This window comes from Pseudorca crassidens, chromosome 2, assembly GCF_039906515.1.
Source record: "Pseudorca crassidens isolate mPseCra1 chromosome 2, mPseCra1.hap1, whole genome shotgun sequence".
Lineage (NCBI taxonomy): Eukaryota > Metazoa > Chordata > Mammalia > Artiodactyla > Delphinidae > Pseudorca > Pseudorca crassidens.
The window spans coordinates 176,469,626-176,490,619 of NC_090297.1; the positions used below are offsets into that span (position 1 = coordinate 176,469,626).

At 38.8% G+C, this 20,994-nt stretch overlaps 1 long non-coding RNA gene across 1 annotated transcript in view; it reads right to left on the bottom strand.

Moving 5' to 3' along the window:
* Nucleotides 1-1,268: 1,268 nt before the first annotated feature.
* LOC137212240 (uncharacterized) overlaps nt 1,269-20,994 on the bottom strand; it is a 44,825-nt gene continuing 25,099 nt past the window's right edge. The window contains exon 3 of the long non-coding RNA XR_010937411.1: nt 1,269-1,435. This is a non-coding gene — a long non-coding RNA (uncharacterized lncRNA). The remainder of the gene's footprint in view (nt 1,436-20,994) is intronic.

Consider the following 20,994-nt stretch of genomic DNA (forward strand, 5'->3'; position numbering starts at 1 on the left):
TGTTTAGATCATATATACACAATGCCTAATAGTTTATAACTTTTCTAATTAACAATGAGAATATTGTTTTATAAATGCTTCTTTAACTAATTTTTATTTTTCTAAATTAAAATTCAGCTTAGTGGGCTTCCCTGGTGGCGCAGTGGTTAAGAATCCGCCTGCCAATGCAGGGGACATGGGTTCAAGCCCTGGTCTGGGAAGATCCCACATGCCGTGGAGCAACTAAGCCCATGTGCCACAACTACTGAGCCTGCGCTCCAGAGCCTGCGAGCCACAACTCCTGAAGCCCGGGCGCCTAGAGCCCGTGCTCTGCAACAAGAAAAGCCACCGCAACGAGAAGCCCGTGCACTGCAGCAAAGAGTAGCCCCCACTCACCGCAGCTAGAGGAAGCCGGCGTACAGCAACAAAGACCTAACACAGCCAAAAATAAATAAATAAAATAAATAAATAAATAAATAAAATTCAGCTTAGTGAGTTTATGAGTTTAGATCAATGGTTTTCAATCCAAAACCCTGGACTCCAGGGTTCACGCCAAAATGGACTCCAAAATAACAATAATGATGCTAATGATAATACTGATAAAATAATAAAAAAAACCCACTTATTGTGTGCCTACTGTATTCCAGAAACTGTTTTATATACGTTACATCTATGAAATATTTAATCCTTTGCAACAAAGCTGTAAGCTTAGTGTTCTTCATTCTACAAACAAGGAGATTAATGCAGAGAGAGAGATGAAGAAGCTTTGACCAAGGCCACTCAGTAACTGGCTGAGTTAAGATTTGAACCCAAGCAGCCTAGATATTTTAATCACTCTGCATACCACCTTTCAAGATAGTCATGGGAAGTCTATGAGCTATTTTCAATTTCAAACTGTCTTATAGACATTGCTCGTTTATCCATTTCGGATGAACTAAATAAAACACCATTTCTTTGACTTTGGTCAAAATTATGTCAATTCAGAGTGGTAACACTAATTGATTACAAATTACGATCTGAAGTCTGTAGATACCTTGGGACACAAGGAAGATCATGACCTATCCATCATCTCACAACCAGTTGTTAGGAAAATTAAAACAGGAAAACCTAGCTGTGGGGGTTTCTTGCCAATATGCTCCTGAACTTCCATCTACTTTCTTTAATAAAATAGTACATCAGAATCTCCGTCACACAATGTTTCATGTTTTTCACTGCACTTTCTCACCTTAGCACATTTAAAATATCTGTAGCTAATGCTTTAAAGACTTGCAAACTTTTAAAGTGGCTTCTATGCTCAAAAAAAATGAAACAAGGTAAAACCTACTTTTTATCCAGTCAGCACATCCTCTGGTAACATATTCTGTTTCTTCCATCTAATTTTAAGGTGCCCATTTGCAGTGGTGTATAACAATCTGATAAGGATTCATTGCAAAATTCAGTCACAGGGTCAGTCAATCTGAAAAAAAATAACGTTCACACAAATCCGACCTGGATCAAAATATTTACTGCAGACATGAAAGTCAGCTAGGGTTGGGGTAGAAGTGACAGAGCTATAGAAATGTAGCACACTCATAATCTTTCATTTCTGCCCTGGAGAGGCTTGAAACGTTGAAGCCAGGAACTAGAATATGATCAAACAGCCCTGCTTGTACGCAGCTAAATTGATAAAGCCATGAAAACCTAAATCTAAATTATAAACCACATTTATGAAGTCCTATCAAACTGAATTGTTATCTTTAGGTGTTTAAAACAAAAATTCTGAACACTGAATAATGGACCAATAAATGCTTAATGAAGGAATTCTACCAATCAACACTTTATCTTTTGAGATGGTTTCTTTCACGTCTCTAAAATCCACATGAAGCCAAAACTTGCAACCTATTCCTAGTGATTTGTGGAAGAAGGAAAAGGTGCGGTATGACTCAGAGAAGGAAGCCTATACATTTTGAATATTGAGAAGGTATTTTAAAATGTGGGTAGAAATACAATATGTGTCATAAGATTATTTGTTTGCAGTAGTGAATGGTCACAGCATTCCACAAATTATCCACTAATCACCATCAGTAAAACAAAAAATGTAAGATGGTGACAGATTCGACACGTAAGCCATTTAGTTCATTTTGAACACTCATTTGGTAGGTTAAAAAAAATTAAAGACAAACATTCAAAACCGAATGGTCAATTTGTATAACCATTTTAAGCTTAAATGTTTAATTTGACAAAGATTATACGGTATAGAAAAACACCCAACAGTTCAGATTTTGAGAAGTGGGTAATTCTATCACATAAAGATAAGGATGAAGAAAGAAAGAATATAATCTCCTAATTTCACACACTTAAAATTGCATGTCTTATATTGTTTGAAGACTGGACATGCTGACAATGCATCTACAATAACAGTCTTAGATTGTACGTGTTGGCTTGCAAAGTCATGAAAATAGTATACATCCATCCTCAACACTCCCCTGAATTACCTAGAAAATGAAGGGAAACTCTTTCACATGTACTTATCACAGCAACATACCATAACATTTTCAACTCTATGTTTTTGATATGAATAAACAAATCAATTGGCAAATGTGCATTTTTTTTTTTTTTTTCAGTACTCGCGCCTCTCACTGTTGTTCCCTCTCCCGTTGCGGAGCACAGGCTCCGGACGCGCAGGCTCAGCGGCCATGGCTCACGGGCCCAGCCACTCCGCGGCATGTGGGATCTTCCCGGACCGGGGCACAAACCCCTGTCCCCTGCATTGGCAGGCGGACTCTCAACCACTGCGCCACCAGGGAAGCCCCAATGTGCATAATTTTTCTCCAAATGTCCTTTCTAGTACTACTATTTGACATAAGTCAGATGGTATAATGGTATAATACTCAGCCATAAGAAAGAATGAAGTAACGCCATTTGCAGCAACATGGATGGATCTCGAGATTATCATACTAAGTGAAGTAAGTCAGAAAGAGAAAGACAAATATCATATGATATCACTTACATGTGGATTTAAAATATGACACAAATGAGCTTATCTACTAAACAGAAACAGACTCGCAGACATAGAGAACAGACTTGTGGTTGCCAAGGGGGGAGGAGGGTGGAGGAGGGATGGATTGGGAGTTTGGGACTAGCGGATGCAAACTATTACATAGAGAATGGAAAAACAACAAGGTCCTACTGTATAGCACAGGGAACTATATTCAATATCCTATAATAAACCATAATGGAAAAGAATATGAAAAAGAATATATATATATATATAAAACTGAATCACTTTGCTACATACCAGAAACTAACACAATATTGTAAATCAACTATACTTCAATAAAATGAATTTTTTTAAAGAAGTTAAAATTAATTATCACCCCTAAATATTCCCTTCAATGAACAATCTACTATAAAAGTCTTATTGTCCTTAAAGACAAAACAACATGAATATTTCTTGAATCAAGGAAATAAAGGGAATGAGGTGATAAAGTCCATCAGTGCTGAGGAGATAACTCTTCCACAGCTGCTAGAGAAGTAAGTGATCCTTAACACAACTCCTGTTTTTTGCCTTTTATTTGAGCTGTATTTCCAACAATAACAACAAAATAAGCAGCAGAAAAAAATATTCTCTATGTTGGAAAAAATAGATGTAATCAAATCATAAACTGCAAAGTTTTCAGGGACTGATATATACGAGAATAAGCCTGAGCAGGGCCATTCATGGTGTCTTCCCTGGGCCAGTGCTGGATGAAAAAACTGACCCCAGTCCATGGTGAGATAAGGAGCTTGCAGCAGAATGTAAGTCAACTATTGTCACAAAATAATAATTAGTTCAACTTACATATTTTTCATAACAAGACTTCCTCAGTGAAGAAAGCACTGTGTAGATTTACATTATGGTAGAAGCTCTTTATCTCATTCTAGACTGGTAATAACTATGAATAACACTGAACTAGAGCAGACGTCAGTAAATTAAGGCCTGTGAGCCAAATCTGACCCACTACCTTTTTTTATAAATGAAGTTTTATTGGAACACAGGCATGCCCAATTTTTTTCTTACCCTCTACGGCTGCTTTCGCACTACAAAGACACAGTTGAGACCATCTGGTCCACAAAGCCTAAAATATTCAACATCTGACCCTTTAAAGAAAATGTTCCCTGACCCCTGAGCTGGAGGAGAAACACTATCTGGAAAGCTTTTGAAAAGGGAAATTGAAAAACAATAATCAAAACAGAGACATGAATTTAAAAAAAAAAATCTCTAAATGTGCATGTTAAGGCACATATATTTACTGTGTGCTGTTCTGGAGGAAATGGCATGGCCTTCATAAATCCAAAACAATGTAAGACAAATTACAGTTTGAGAAGAACTACACATTCCAACCACATTTTCTAACTTGGATGTCAACAGTAATTAAATAGTCCTAGGGAAATCATGATGATTGTTCAGGTTTTAACCTGAACAGCAGTCAATCTGGAATGTTATTGACAATAGAGAATTTCTATTCCCTATTCTGAGAGCAAGGAATGAAGTCTACACCTAGAAGATACTTTTACTCCTTTTTAGAGAGGCAGAACACCTTTCAACAAAAACCATGAGGGATCTTTAAAAAATAGGTTATGCCCTATATATAAAAAACTATATTTGAGAAAAGGTACATTTACAAACACATAAATGAAAATGAACAAACCAAATAAACCTCTTCTCCATTAATCTGAAATGTTTCCTTTAAATTATGAGACATTTTTACTTCTCTCAAGCCATATTTGAATATGTGGTTCTTTCTCTCTACGCTTTACCTAAAAGGAAGATGATACCACGAGAGAAGTTCATTAACAGTTTTATTTAGGGCTTCCCTGGTGGCGCAGTGGTTGAGAGTCCGCCTGCCGATGCAGGGGACACGGGTTCGTGCCCCGGTCCGGGAAGATCCCACATGCCGCGGAGCGGCTGGGCCCGTGAGCCATGGACGCTGAGCCTGTGCGTCTGGAGCCTGTGCTCCGCGACGGGAGAGGCCACAGCAGTGAGAGGCCCGCGTACCGCAAAAAAAAAAAAAAAAAAAAAGTTTTATTTAATTGAAGAAACAATCATTTATGTATATAAATATCTTTGAAGAAACAATTATTTATGTACATAAATATCTATCTATGTACATAAATATCTATATCTATATACACATACACATATATGTAGGAAAGCAGAAAAACAAAAAAATCTTCAAATTTTCTTTAGTCAAGATAAATGGAAATGAAATTTTTACATGATTTATCACATGCACAATAGTTGAATATGTTAAATGAGCAAAAATTTACATATAGCATCTTCTGAATGTTTAAGTAATCAAAACAATTTGATTATATTTATTATATTATATTTGATTATATTTATAGATGAGACACTTAAAATATGTAGGCCAAAGTGATTATAGCAAGATGGCACGATACAAGGTTAAAAAGTTCAATTGCTTTCTTATATGACAACAATGAAAAAAGTGGAATTTGAAATTAAAACCACAATACAATTTATATTAGCATCAAAAAAAATTGAATACTTAGGCATACATCTAACAAAATATGTACAAGATCTATATGAGGAAAACTAAAACTTTTTTTTTTTTTTGTGGTACTCGGGCCTCTCACTGTTGTGGCCTCTCCCATTGTGGATCACAGGCTCCGGACACACAGGCTCAGTGGCCATGGCTCACGGGCCCAGCCACTCCGCGGCATGTGGGATCTTCCCGGACCAGGGCACGAATCCATGTCCCCTGCATCAGCAGGCAGACTCTCAACCACTGTGCCACCAGGGAAGCCCAAACTAAAACATTTTGATGAAAGAAATCATAAATAAAAAGATATTCCATATTCATGGATGGAAACAGTCAACAGTGTCAAGATGTCCATTCTTCTCAACTTGATCTATAGGTTCAACACAATCCCAATCAAACTCCCTGCAACTTACTTTGTGGATATTTACAAACTGATTCTAAAGTTTATATAGAAAGGCAAAAGGCCCAAAATACTCAACATAATATTGAAGGAGAAGAACAAAGTTGGAAGACTGACACTACCCAACTTCAAGGGTTACTGTAAAGCTACAGTCATCAAGACAGTGTGTATTGGCAAAAGAATAGACAAAGAGATCAACAGGAGAGAATGGAAAGCCCAGAAATAGACCCATAAATATAGTCAACTGATATTTGCCAAAGGGGCAAAGGCAATACAATGGAGCAAAGATAGTCTTTTCAACAAATGGTGCTGGAACAACTAGACCACCACATGAAAAAAAAAAATCTAGACACAGACATTACACCCTTGAGAAAAATAAACTCAAAATGGATCACAGACTTAAGTGTAAAATGTAAAATTATAAAATCTTAGAAGATAACATTGGAGAAAACCTAGATGATATTGTGTTTGGCAATGACTTTTAGATACAACACCAAAAGCACAATTCATGAAGGAAATAATTGATAAGCTAAAATTTAAATTTTCTGTTTTGCATGAGATTTTGTCAAAAAAATGAAAAAACAAGCCATAGATTGGGAGTAAATATTTGCAAAAGACATAATTTATGAAGAATTATTGTCCAAAATATACCAAAAAACCTAGTAAAACTCAACAATAAGAAAACAAACAACCCACTTACAAAATGGGCCAAAGACTTTAACAGACACCTCACAAAAAGAAGATACACAGATGGCAAATAAGCATATGAAAATATGCTCCACGTCATACGTCATCAAGGAAATGCAAATTAAAACAAAATACTGCTGCACACCCATTAAAATAGCCCAGATCCAGAATACTGACAACAGCAAACGCTGATGAGGATGTGGAGCAGCAGGAACGCTCATTCATTTCTGGCAAGGATGCAAAATGGTACAGACACTTTGGAAGGCAGTTCCTCAGTCTCTTACAAAACTATTCTTGCCATAGGATGCAGCAGTAGCATTCCTCGGTATTTACCCAAAGGAGTTCAAAACTTATGTCTACACAAAAACCTGCATATGCATGTTTATAACATCTTGGCTCATAACTACCCAAACTTGACAGCAAACAAGAGGTCCTTCAGGTGAATGGATAAACTGTGGTACATCCAGCAAATGTAATATTATTCAGCACTAATAAGAAATGAGTTATGAAGCTATGAGAAGACAAGGAAACTTAAATGCATATTACTAAGTGAAAGAAGTATGATTTTAGCTATGTGACATTCTGGGAAAGGAAAAACTATGAGAAGTTAAAAAGATCAGTAGTTGCCAGGGATTGGAGGGAGAGACAGATGACTAGATGGAGCACAGAGGATTTTTAGGGCAGTGAAGCTACTGTATATGATACTAGAAGCTACTGTATTCGTATCATTAAACATTTGTCCAAACCCATAGAATGTACAATACCAGGAATGAACTGTAACGTTAACCGTGGACTTTGGGTGACAGTAATGTGTCAATATAAGTCCACAGATTTAACAAATGTCCCACTCTGATGGGAGATGTTGATAATAGACAAGAGTATGCATGTGAGAACAGAGGAGGTATAGGAAAAACCTCTGCACCTTTTTTTAAAATTTTATTTTATTTTTATTTATTTATTTTTGACCACGCTGCGCGGCTTACAGGATTTTTGTTCCCCAACCAGGGATTGAACCTGGGCCACCAGCAGTGGAAATGCAGAGTCCTAAACACTGGACCACCAGGGAATTCCTTGTACCTTCTTATTTTTGTTGTGAACCTAAAACTGCTCTAAAAAATAAAGTCTATTAAAAAATATGCAGGCCATTAGAAACCCCTAATTAATGCTATGAAATGAAAATGCAATTGACAGGCTAAAGACCTTTCCTTCCAAATCACCAGAGAAGTGTCCAGAGGATGGTTTAACTCAATAATCAATAATTAAAAAGAAAAACATTCTACTTTGTTTTACAGCTTACTCTCAAATATTAAGGGTGATCAGTCTATTGCTAGGAAAGGTCATTTTGTACTCAAACAAGGTGGGGTCAAAGGGCAAGAAGCTTGCCCCACCAGGATCCTCAGGGTAATGTGGATACTGCCACGCACACTGCGTCACCTCTGACCACAGTCTTTCCCAGATGGGTGGGCAAGTAAATATGATGAATATAAACAAGGCCAGTCTTGCAGAGGAAGCTGTGTAAAAGTCAACCTGTAGCCAGAGGGATCTGGAAGATGGAAACTATGTATTAACATGGAAGGGATCCATGATATATTCTGGAAAGAAAATAATAGTTTGCAGAATAGCGGACTAGTGTGAATATGTCTTACACACACTTACTCTCTCACATCTGGAAATATATAATCCAAAATGTTAACAGTTACTACTCATGGAAATAAAAGTTAGGGGGACAATGGAGACTTCCACCTTTTATGTCTTCAGTATTGTTGGAAAGATATCTATTTTTTTAAATAAATACTACTTTTGTAATTTAACAGCAAACTAAATTATGAGGAAGGCTTAGAATAGTATATTACTATTGAGGAAAAAAGAGACGCTTGTTCACAAGTTTTTAACATGCCCTGACCTTTAAGATCTGGCCATAACCTCCAACAATTCCTTTTATCCAATTGTCAGCCAGAACACTGGGGACTGAAAAGACAGAAAAAATATTGGTCTACATATAAGCAGTAATTAATTCATGACTTCATCTTGATTTCACTGAGAATCAGTTTTCTTATCAAGATGAATAATCTTTGATAGCATGGCTGTAAGGGGGAATTAATATGTCAAGAATTCTTAAGAGAATGAAGAAAATTAATATTTAAAATATTTATGCAAGCAAATATATACTTATCTTCACTTTTCAGTTTGGTCCATGGGTTTGTGTCTGAGCATGCATTGGTGGTTTTACAGATTTCTTTGTAAACTAGTGAGTTGCTAGTTCTCATGTGAAAACAGAAGGAGAAACCCATGCATCAGGGAACAGCCTTGGCTTGACCTGTCCCCAGCAAAACCTCTGGCACTGGGAGGGAGAGAGGATTTGACCTTCGATCTGCTGAAGGTCAAAGTCTCAGCATGGCTAAAATCTCTGCCGAGTTCATCAGACTGATGAATGATAATCAGGTGGTATTTTTTAAATGTACTACATACACCTTTTAAAAACTGGTCTGTGAAAATACTGGTTGAGCCATGTGCTTGGGTGCCTGTGGACCAAGTGCACACAGACCCTGCGCGGGGAGGCAGCACATCGCGGATGCTGGTGAGATGCAAACCCAAGCACAGAACCCAAAAATGAGCTTGGTCTGGCCAGACTCAAACAGGCTTTTCTCTATCCAAATATGATTTTCTTTCCCCATTGAATGCAATGGATATGTAATTGAATCGTTCATCTTTGCTCACTAACTAAACATACCTGGGACAATAAGAAGTGGTGGGAAATTTTTCAAAAATTAAATTAAGAGAAGTTCCTGACTTCAAGGAGCTTATGCTCTAGAAGGGAATATATGATAACAAAAATAATATTTAAAATGTACATTGTAATTGAATAAGCACCAAAGTCTAGACCAGCCCAGGTACAGAATTGCAGGGATTTGGAAGAAAGAAAGGCAGCCATGGCCTAGTGGTCTGTACACTCGATTTGAAGTCAGAAGGTTCTGCATTACAGCACTGCCCCTCAAAAAGCAGCGTGATTTAGGTAAATTGTTTAAACTCTCTAAACTCAACCTGCTCATCTGCAAAACACATCTTATTACCTGTTTCAAAGGATTGTTTTAGGAATTAAAGAATATAATAAATATGTAAAGTACTTGTGAACTATTAAAAAAAACTACAAATATAAAAGCATTACCAAAGACTAGGAAACTCAAGAAATATTTAATCAGAAGAGACAGCATTTGAGCTACATAAAAGGGTGAGGGGCAGGAAGACACTCTTCCCCCTAGGGGAGGGAAGAGTAAGACACAGAGAAGACAAAGTGCCAGGGATGCTTAGAGAACAGAAGATCTTCCCGTAAACTCACTAATAAAGCATGGGAGGTAGACAGTTCCATGTGAGGCTGGAAAGTTAAGAACATACAGAAGCAGCTGTAATTCCAGACTAAGGAGCTGAGACTTTATTTCTTAGACTATAAGGAAACACTGGAAGTTTTAAGGTTATTTATTGCATGATCAGAGACATGTCAGTGAAACACTAAAAGTCTGAGGGATGGAGGACTGAGGAAGACCGGGAGGTGACACGATCCCCCCAAAAATTATCGAAACCGTTCAGGTAAGAAAAATCGGTGGAAATCTAACGCACAGCACTTTTCCTCTAGCAATTCCATTTCTAGGATCTATTATCCATGGATATATTCACATGAATATATTTACATGAAAGTGTATGTAAAGAAGAAATTGAACGACTGTTGAATAATGGTGATGCTGTTTAAAAATGGAAACTACCTAAATGTTATCAAAGAAATATTAAATAAGTGACAATGCATCCATAGTATGCGATGCTATGCAGTAATTAAAAGAGAATTAAACTGATGGGAAGTGACGTGGAAACAAAACTAGAGATAAGACAAGAAACTGTCTGCAGGTTGCTTCCATTCTGGTGATGGGAAACAGATAACATGTAGATCACAAAATATCGTATGGCTCTAAATATAATGCAGAGAATTGAAACAGAGATATACGATAGGGAATATCTTAGTGTGTAGACCTTAGATTGCATGACTGTTTTGGTTTTCTATTGCCACAAATTTAGCAACTTAAAACAACACTCACTTACTATCTCAGTTTCTATGGGTCAGATTTCCTGGGTCCTCTCCCTGGGTCTCACAAGGTTGCAGTCAAGGTTTTGGCCAAGCTGCCTTCTTTCTGGAGCTTGGGGCCCTCCTCCAAGCTCACTAGAGGGCTGGCAAAACTAGTTTCCTCGGAGCTCTGTGACTGGGAGACCGGCTTCTTACTAGCTATCAGCTCTAAGCAGCCCCAGGTCCTAGAGGTGGCTACCTTCTGTGCCCCGTGGCTGTCTCCACAGGCAGCTCACAGCAAGGCCAGTGAGAGCCTCTCTCGGTCCAGTCTGCCAAGATAAAACCTTGCGTAACATAATGTAACCATGGGCGTGGCATCCCATCCTGTTTGCCATATTCTGTCCATGAGAAGCAAGTCACAGCTTCCACCGACACTCAACCGGAGGGGAAGAAACAAGAGTGACTCATTGGAGGCTGCCTTACGGTGCGTCTTCCACAGTGATCAAGAAAGCCCTTCTGAATAGGTGATATTTAGGCTGAGATCTGAATCATCAGGTCAGACAGCTGGTCTGGACCCTGTGATGGACCACCCAGAGTTCCCTGAGGACTGACATATATTCCCCAGCTGCTACAAGTACTGCTGCCTGGGAGCTCCTAGTTGAGTTAAATTAATTAAACGAGGAGGCCTTTGGATGGAGGTGGCTCTAATGCCGTGGCAGCCTAAGAAAGCAACCAAAATCTAAGGCTGTAAATGCCTCAAGTTTACAAAATTAAAGCCTAAGAACAACCAGTCACAAGCAGGCAACTAGGATTTGAGCTCTCGCCAACCAACAGTTTTCTTACTTTGTTTTGGCCTTTCCTCTACAAAAAACTCTCCCCAGCTCCCACTGGTGGAACACTCCTAACTTCTTCAAGTTTGGCACTGCCAAATTCAAATTTATTTCTGCTCAAATAAACTTAAAATGTTTACTACGTCTCAGTTGATTTTGTAACAGTGGTTAGCCCTCTCTGCAAATTTTCCTCACTGGAGAGAGCAGCCTTGGCCAAGATCACATCCTTTCCAAGAGCAGCTTTCCTTCAATAACTGTTAAAGATGGAGAATACAACATCATTAATCATTAGTGAAATGCAAATCAAAACCACAGTGAGGTATCACCTCACACCAGTCAGAATGGCCATCATCAAAAAATCCAGAAACCATAAATGCTGGAGAGGGTGTGGAGAAAAGGGAACCCTCCTGCACTGTTGGTGGGAATGTAAATTGATACATCCACTATGGAGAACAGTATGGAGGTTCCTTGAAAAACTAAAAATAGAACTACCATATGACCAAGCAATCCCACTACTGGGCATATACCCTGAGAAAACCATAACTCAAAAAGAGTCATGTACCACAATGTTCATTGCAGCACTATTTACAATTGCCAGGACATGGAAGCAACCTAAATGTCCATCGACAGATGAATGGATAAAGAAGATGTGGTACATATATACAATGGAATATTAGCCATAAAAAGGAACTGAGTTATTTGTAGTGAGGTGGATGGACCTAGAGACTGCCATACAGAGTGAAGTAAGTCAGAAAGAGAAAAACAAATACAGTATGCTAACACATATATATGGAAGCTAAAAATACAGTACTGATGAACCTAGAGGCACGGCAGGAATAAAGACTCAAACTTAGAGAATGGACTTGAGGACACGGGGAGGGGGAAGGGGAAACAGTTGAAGTGAGAGAGTAGCATTGACATATGTAACAACCAAATGTAAAATAGATAGCTAGTGGGAAGCAGCCGCATCACACAAGGAGATCAGCTCTGTGCTTTGTGACCACTTAGAGGGGTGGGATAGGGAAGGTGGGAGGGTGATGCAAGAGGGAAGAGATATGGGGATATATGTATATGTATAGCTGATTCACTTTGTTATACTGCAGAAACTAACACAACACTGTAAAGCAATTATACTCCAATAAACAGGTAAAAAAAAAAAAAGATGGAGAGTAAAGGCCTGGCCCCTCAGCCCAACTCCAGACAATTCTGAGGGGCCAACCCAGCCTCCAAGTTCCCCCTGGGGTCACCTGATGCCTTTACTGAGGCTGTGATGCAGCCTACTTTCTCTCTGCCCCCGCTTTTGCTTTCCTCCCTTGCACAATGTTGATCCCAAGAGCATTCCCTAACAAACTCCCCACATCCTAATTACCACTTCAGAGCCTGTTTCCTGGGAAACTGAACCTGCAGCAGTAGCAATGGCATGATTAGAGTGATGAACATTCCAGAAAGAGGCAACTGCTTGTGCTAAATTTTTCAATTAGGAAGGACAGGCAAAAAAGAAAAAATGATTGAGGTTAGAGTTTAACTGTTCAAAAGAATGGCTCAACTTAAGGTCAGAAAATTAGGCTAGTGTTAGATCATGTAGGACTGTGTAAGCCAGAATAAGAAGGTTTGATTTTTCAGCGTGATGGAAAACCATTTACACTGTACTTTTATTTATTTTTAAAAATAAATTTATTTATTTTTAAAAATAAATTTATTTATTTATTTTTAAAAATAAATTTATTTATTTATTTTTGGCTGCGTTGGGTCTTCCTTGTTGCACGCGGGCTTTCTCTAGTTGCGGCGAGCAGGGGCTACTGTTCGTTGCGGCGCGCAGGCTTCTCATTGCAGTGGCTTCTCTTGTTGTGGAGCACGGGCTCTAGGTGCTCAGGCTTCAGTAGTTGTGGCACGTGGGCTCAGTAGTTGTGACTCACGGGCTCTAGAGAGCAGGCTCAGTAGTTGTGGCGCACGGGCTTAGGTGCTCCATAGCATGTGGGATCTTCCCGGACCAGGGCTCGAACCCGTGTCCCCTGCATTGGCAGGCAGATTCTTAACCACTGTGCCACCAGGGAAGTCCCTACATTGTACTTCTAAATTAAAAATTTTTTTAATCAATAAAAACCAATTCAATGTCAAGACGAAAATGTGCAAATAGTAAGAGAATAGATAAATAGATACATTTGATAACAGATGAAACCCTAGAAAGGGAAAAGATGCAAGTTTCTCTTACCAATTCAATGGACAAGCAAAAGGGAGAATTAAGTTATTTATTATCCATTATTCATCTCTGATTTAGTTTTAATAAAGAACAATGGAGCCCATGATTGTGATAAACCTGTATTTGAGAAATTCTTATTGATGTCTCCACCTACTTTTAAATTCAGCTCTTTTGAGTGAGCCTATCCTTTGCAAACAATACCAAGACGGCTGACCCGCTAAATATGGCATCCTAACAGGAACTAATACTTACATAGAACATAAAACCTACAGTGTTCAATCCTTTCAAGCTGCGCGATGCATTCCTGCAAAGGATCAGTCTTTTCTCTACCAAGCCTGCGAGGAAGAGCGCTTAGGGATACAGGCTCAGGTGGTTTAACAACAACGGGTTCCATTCAAAAGCAGAAGAATCTGATAGAAAAGATGTTTGAGAAGTGGGATTTGAAGCATTTCATAAATTCCTCTTTCTATTTCTTTGCACTTAAAGACAATTCGAATAGCTTGCTTCTACCCTGTAAGACAAGATAGCATTAAGCTTTTAACCTTGACAGAGAGTAAAACTGCAATATCATTGTGTAGGAGGCTGCCTGCTGAGCGCCACCGGCAACTTAAAATTCTTTCTCAAGTGAAAGGATGAACGTTCTTGGCAAATTTCATCAGGGAGAGTCAAATGTTAGATATCTGGGACTTAAAGGTAGAATTATGTTAAACTTTCAATAAATTCTCTACATGCACTACTATCATTAAGATTTCGGTCATTCAAGTGACGCAAAAATGTAATTCGAATGGGTACTAATTACTTTTGACCCATGTACCCAATGAACCTCAGAGGTTAAGCAGATGAAAAATACTTTCCCTTATTTATTTATCAACTCAGCTTTAGAGCTTTGGTAAAAGGAGTTAACTGAAGACACAGTTGGTCTTAACCTTAACGATGACAAGGAAAAAACTAACTTATGTGTAGGGATTTTTATTTATAAGGTGCTTTCAGAGACATTCCCTTCACTGGTATAACGATCCTATGCAGCAATAAAAGAAAAATAAATATTATTTCCCACTTTACAAAAGAGAAAACAGGTTCAGTGACACCATAAGTTTATCCAATATCACAGAGTCACTAAATGGCAAAGACAGGGATAAAGCCACTTCTTTCCACTCTACAGAGCCACGAGGCTTTCTCAGCAACCCACCATGGTATTATTACTGGGTAGGTTGCATCCTCCCCGGCACCACAGGTGCCTCGGAATATGACCCCAGGCAGACAGCTAAAGATACCTGTCAGATGTCATCAGAAAAGGATAGATTTCAGACACTTACAACTGAAGTACTAAGGGAACACTTAAAAAGTATAAGTAGTCACCATGCTATCTGATTTCAGCCTCTTTGGTTAATAACGATTCGTTCTCTCAACATCTCTTCTTTAATAGCTGAAACTTTATTAAAACAGAGGATAAATGTAATTACCTGTGAAGGATGTAATATATGTGCTTAAATGTATATTGCTGAGTGGAAACAAGAATTTACTGTAAAAGAGGCACAAGGGAACTTTTGGGAGAAATGGAAAGGTTTTAAAACTGGATTTTGGTCAAAGTTGAACAACTCTGTAAATTTACTAAAATTATTGGATTGCACACTTATGATGTGAATTTCATGGTATGTAAATTATATCTCAATAAAGCTATTTTTTAAAGGGTAAGAAAGAATGGGGGAATGTATATTACTGTTAAATATGAACAGCATGAATATGTTAATATAAATTAATTAATATTGGATTTGAAGGAAAGGAGGATACAGAGTCACTGAGTACTTGGATTTAAGGGAATGAGGGAGCTAATGTTCTTTCTTTAGGACCTAAAGAAAGAACAGAAAGGGGAGTGATAAAAGCACAGACCCTTCTGGAGCGCTTTTCCCATTGCACTGCACCAGGCAAAATGACTATCCAGTGGGATCGTCACAAAGCCTCCATTTAATATTCCCCTGAGGAAAAGTAATCATAGAGAGGGGAGGTGATTCCACCAACATCGCAGAACTGGTCTCAGAGCTCATTTCGTACTGAGCCCCTAGAATAGAAACCTTGCCTTCCAAAGCAGTTAGATTTGTCTGGAGCACTCCCATTATATCTAAATATTCATCCATCCAATGAACTTTTGTTGAGCAACTCTTTTTTTTAATATATAAATTTTTTTATTTATTTATTTTTGGCTGCATTGGGTCTTCATTGCTGTGTGCAAGCTTTCTCTAGTTGAGCGGGGGCTACTCTTCGTTACAGCGTATGGGCTTCTTGTTGCGGTGGCTTTTCTTGTTGTGGACTATAGGTGCACAGGCTTCAATAGTTGTGGCACGTGGGCTCAGTAGCTGTGGCACATGGGCTTAGTTGCTCCGCAGCATGTGGGATCTTCCCCGACCAAGGCTTGAACCCGTTTCCCCTACATTGGCAGGCGGATTCTTAACCACTGCACCACCACAGAAGTCCCTGTTGAGCAACTCTTACATGCCAGACATGGCCAACCGCTGAACCCTCATGTGTAATCCCCTGATGAGAAATTGCCATTGTGATTTTAGTGTCATGCGAGTCTCCTTAGGCCTGACCAACCCACGAGGACACATAGGGTCTTGTGAACAACATCAACCCAAATTCTCCCAGCTCTTGCTATACTTCCCTCGTAGGACTCCAAACACTTGCAAAGGCCACCTATTCAAAATATTTCTGAGAATCCCAAGGATTTTGCTGAAGGAGCGGCTGTGAGATGCTGCTTTGCACGTTCTCATGGGACAGCAGTGTCTCCTCTGGGTTCTCCAGATGCCTTTCAGAAATGTGCAGTGTTCTCTGGTAAAGGGCTCAATGCCTCTCATCTTCTTGTGACTTAGGAATCCCAAGGGAATGCTGTCTGTCCATTCATATTTTAAAATATTTTTAGTACAGACGGTTCAGTCTTTGCTTACTCTTCTCCTAGTCCCAGACACAGGCCATCGACCTTCACCGGATGCATGCGCCAGCCACCACTCTGAACTCAGGACCACTGCTCCCCTAAGATCATCACGGCTTTGTTGCTGAGTGCAGCTCACCACGTCTGGCTTCACGTTTGCTTATTATGGGCCATGTCCCAGGAGCCTTCCCAGTCCCTGCTCAGGGAGACCCCTAGTGAGCCATTCAGCCCCATCACTTTTCCAAGTGTGTTTATACAATCCGAATCCAGTTTAGATTGTGTGAGTCCTACGGCATGAGGGGTTCTGTTATGAGCCCATCATCTGCCAGAGGACACTACTCCCACGGGGCATAATCCCTTCTGAATTAGGATTTGTTCACCCTACATTCACCCTATTAAATAGATCTCACTAAGAAGCTTTCCTAACGTCGCAGAAAATTACTTATACTATATAAATATACATGCAAATGTATTCTATAATGCGAGTTTTGTGATTATAAATAAACCCGTCCATAAATGTTTACTCAATTCTCAATAGTCCTAATTTTTTAACCAATCATGTCTAACAACTCGAATTTAAATTCAGCTTTTTCAAGTAATGTATCACAAAACTGACAACTGAATTGAAAGTTAAGGACAAGTGATAGAACGAAATAAATATCTTTTAAAGATAGCAAAACAGTTTACCTTTAAAAGAAGACATACGGGTTTGGGTTTTTTTTTTTTTTTTCCTCTGACTGTGAAGAGAAATCTACAGAGATAAAGTAAGTCATCTGTAGGAGAGCTCAGTAAACAACAGCAGTATTTACACAGTTCTTCATATAAAATTTGGAAAAACCAAGCACATGGCCAGATTATGCATCTAAATTTTATGATGCCCATAATTCACAATTGTTACTAGCCTAGGTTTAGAAGATTGTGAAGTTATATTCTTGATCTTATGTGTACTCAAGAAACACCAACTTACACTTGGTTATGCAGTCTTGCATGAATCCTATTTGTAAGACCAGAACATTTGTAATTTGATAATACTGACTACAACTTCGACCTGACGTGTTCTGCATTTGGCCTACAGTTGAAGTCCCTACATTTCCCTGTACTTGTTAAAAATAATTTACAAGATAGTATTTTAAAAGTACATGGTCATATCTCCCAAAGTGATATGGGGAATTTTTATTTTTAATAATAATATATTTAAAATGAAGATACAAATTGAGCCAGATTCTCCTAGGATCTAAAATGACTCCTAATGTTTAAGTTATTTCACTAGAGAAGCTTCATCAGGGTGCACAAAGCTGTTAATAAAGGACTTGTGACCTGTTGAGGCTCTTAGGGAAGCAAAATAACCTGAAATAAACTTAGGATACTCAGAAAATCCAGCTGATAAATAAAAATACATATTGAGTGTTTTTGATGGGTATTATTTTTGATAAATATCTGATAGATGGTAAATTATTTTACGTCATTTAAATAAAAGATATTATAATATTTTATACATTATTAACTTATTGACTGATCGAACCAACATTTCCTGAGTGTCTAGGAGAGGCACTGTGATTGGAGCTGGGAGACAATAAGGTAAACAAATCAGATAAAATCCTTGCCCTCATAGCACTTGCTTTCCAGTGAAGGAATTAACAATAAAGAAAATAAATGAATAAATACTATGTCAGATGGGGGAAAAGTGCTGTGGGGAAAAATAGAGCAGAATGATGGGGACTGATGGAGTGTTGTGATGTAAATAGGATGGTCTGGAAGATCTCAATGAAAAGGTGACATTTGTACAATGGCTTGGAGATGAGTGAGCCAGCCTCGTGGTTTTCTGGAAGAAGTGAAATCCAGGAAAAAGAACAATAATTGCAAAGGCCCTGATGTAGGCATGCTTGGTAGGAGGACAGTATAGATATGGTGAAGAGTACAGGGGAGAAAACTAGAAAGGAGGCCAGATGGGGATGTGTATGTGTTTGCGTGTTTGTGTGTGTATGTGTGTTTGTAGGGCCTTTTAGGCCATTATAAGAACTTTGACTTTTGTCCAAGTAAGATAGGAAGATACTGAGTAAGATAACAAAGTTTTGGACAAAAAAGTAACATGAGCTAGTTTATATTTTTAAAAAATTATTCTGACTGCTCTGTTGAAAATAGCCTAGAAGACAGATAGATAGATAGACATAGATAGATAGATAGAAATAGATAGATAGATAGAGATAGATAGATAGATAGATAGATAGATAGATAGATAGATAGATAGATAGATGATAGATAGACAGTTGGTTTTTAAGGCCATGGCACTGGACGAGATCACTAAGTCAGGGAGTTTAGGTAGAGAACAAAACAGGTGCAAGGACTCAGTCCTGGGGCACTCCAGTTAGAAGTTAAGAAGACAAGGAACTAGCAAAGGAGACCAAGACAGATTTGCCACACATGTATATTAAAAACTTGTCTAAACCAGCACATTTTTTCCTTCTCGGATCCAAAAGGCTGAAGCCTACACACAATGTTGCCATGTGCGGAAGGGAAGACGCAGTCTAGAACTGGGTACCATTCACCGTCACATAGACTCATGAATCTACAGTGGCCAAACTTGTAGCTCATTCCAGGATAAGGTATCAGTAGTACTGGAGATCAAGAAGCCAAAAGTATGATCAGGACATAGAACCAGCTCAGTCACCAAATCACTGACATTCATTCAACTGACAGTGATCGAGAGCCAACTGTGTGAGTCACCATCCCAGGTGCTGAACTCTGAATGCACGATAAATTTAGAGCCCATTGCTAATCCTATAAATGTAAAAATATGCACAAATATACACTTTGATGATATATCACCATTTACGATAATGGGAAAATGTTTTTTGATCAGTCAGTATTACCAAGCATTGTGTAGACAGAATGCATTAAGCAAAGATGACAGCAATAATATCCTCCCCTGCGGGTTGCCCTGCAATGTGACCTCGTCCACTCCTAGGTGGAGTCTGATCCCTCTTTACTTAGGATCTAGGTTGGACTTAGGGACCAGCGTGCAGGCAGAAGAACATAAAGGAAGTGACTCTATCTGACAGCTGAGGCTAGGTCAGAAAAGCTACGTATCTTCCACCCGGTTCTCTTGAAACACTTGCTTTCCAGACACCACTCTTTGGACAGGACCTCTTGGAACCCTGTCAGAGGCACAGACAAGATGGAGAGGCTGCAGTGGACGACCACAGGGGAGCCTGCCCCCTAAGGCATCACCAATCAGGCATTAAGTAAAGAGTCCTCCTTACGATTCCGCCCCAGCATTTGACACACACCTGGATACCTGTGTCTTCCAAGCCGAGGCCCCAGAATTCAATGATCCCTATCTAAATTTCTGGGTATAACACAATAGTTTCCATTTTGTACCACTAAGATTTAGGGGTGGTTTATTAAGCAGCAACAGATGACAGGACCAATTATGTTCCTGTCATTTAACTCATTTAATCTTCAGAAGAAATCTATTAGCTGGGTATTATTATTCTCTGCGTTTCACAATGCGGACTGAGCCTTAAGAAGGGTTAATGCAGCTAATAAATGGTAGAACCAAGATTCAAACACAGTTACAGAACCAGAGATGGTAAAGAACATTATCATACATAGTGTGGGCAAGAAACTCTGCTAGGTACTGAGAAAATATGAAATAAATATATGAAATAACCCGTTGTTGTTTTTTTGATACTTATGTAGGCAAAATAAGGAGTCAAGACATGTATAGGTGGCAATTACTCTCTTCTCAAAGTCTTTAATTCAACAACATGGCAAATGGTGCATTCACTCATTAATCAAGCATTCAATAAGTGGCCACTGGGGGCTAACATGGTATTAATCAGGAAACCAGCTAACGGGATAGGCAGAGAACAAAATGTAGTGACATGAAGGAGAGGGCGCCTTTATAACTCAACCATGTGTGTTCTAGGAGTGAGATTTCCAAAACACCTTGCTAATAAAAGAAAAAACAGTAGGACGGAAGGTTGAGAAAATGGTTCATCAAAGTGATACATGACTCATGCACAGAGAAACAGATTCTAAAAGATTACATAAAGCATGGAAGAAATGACTAAAATAGGTACGTATGTTCCCGGGGGGAGAGGAAAGGGGGAGAGATACGAGGAGGAGGGAGCCTGCACAGGATTGTTTCTGGGAAGAATAAATTGAAATCAATGTGAAATATGTGGCATTCAAAGTTATTCACATTTAGGGGAATGATTTACATACACAGTTTTAAGATTCTGCTGTATATTTTTCAAATTTTATTTACAAATCCCAAATAAGATGTTCTGAGGAATAAAAAGGAGTTTTGTCCATAGTGCCTGGGAAAACAAGGATGGCTCTTTAAGAGATAGACAATGTTTCTATCTCTTCTAGATTTCCTATGTCAAGTAGCTCA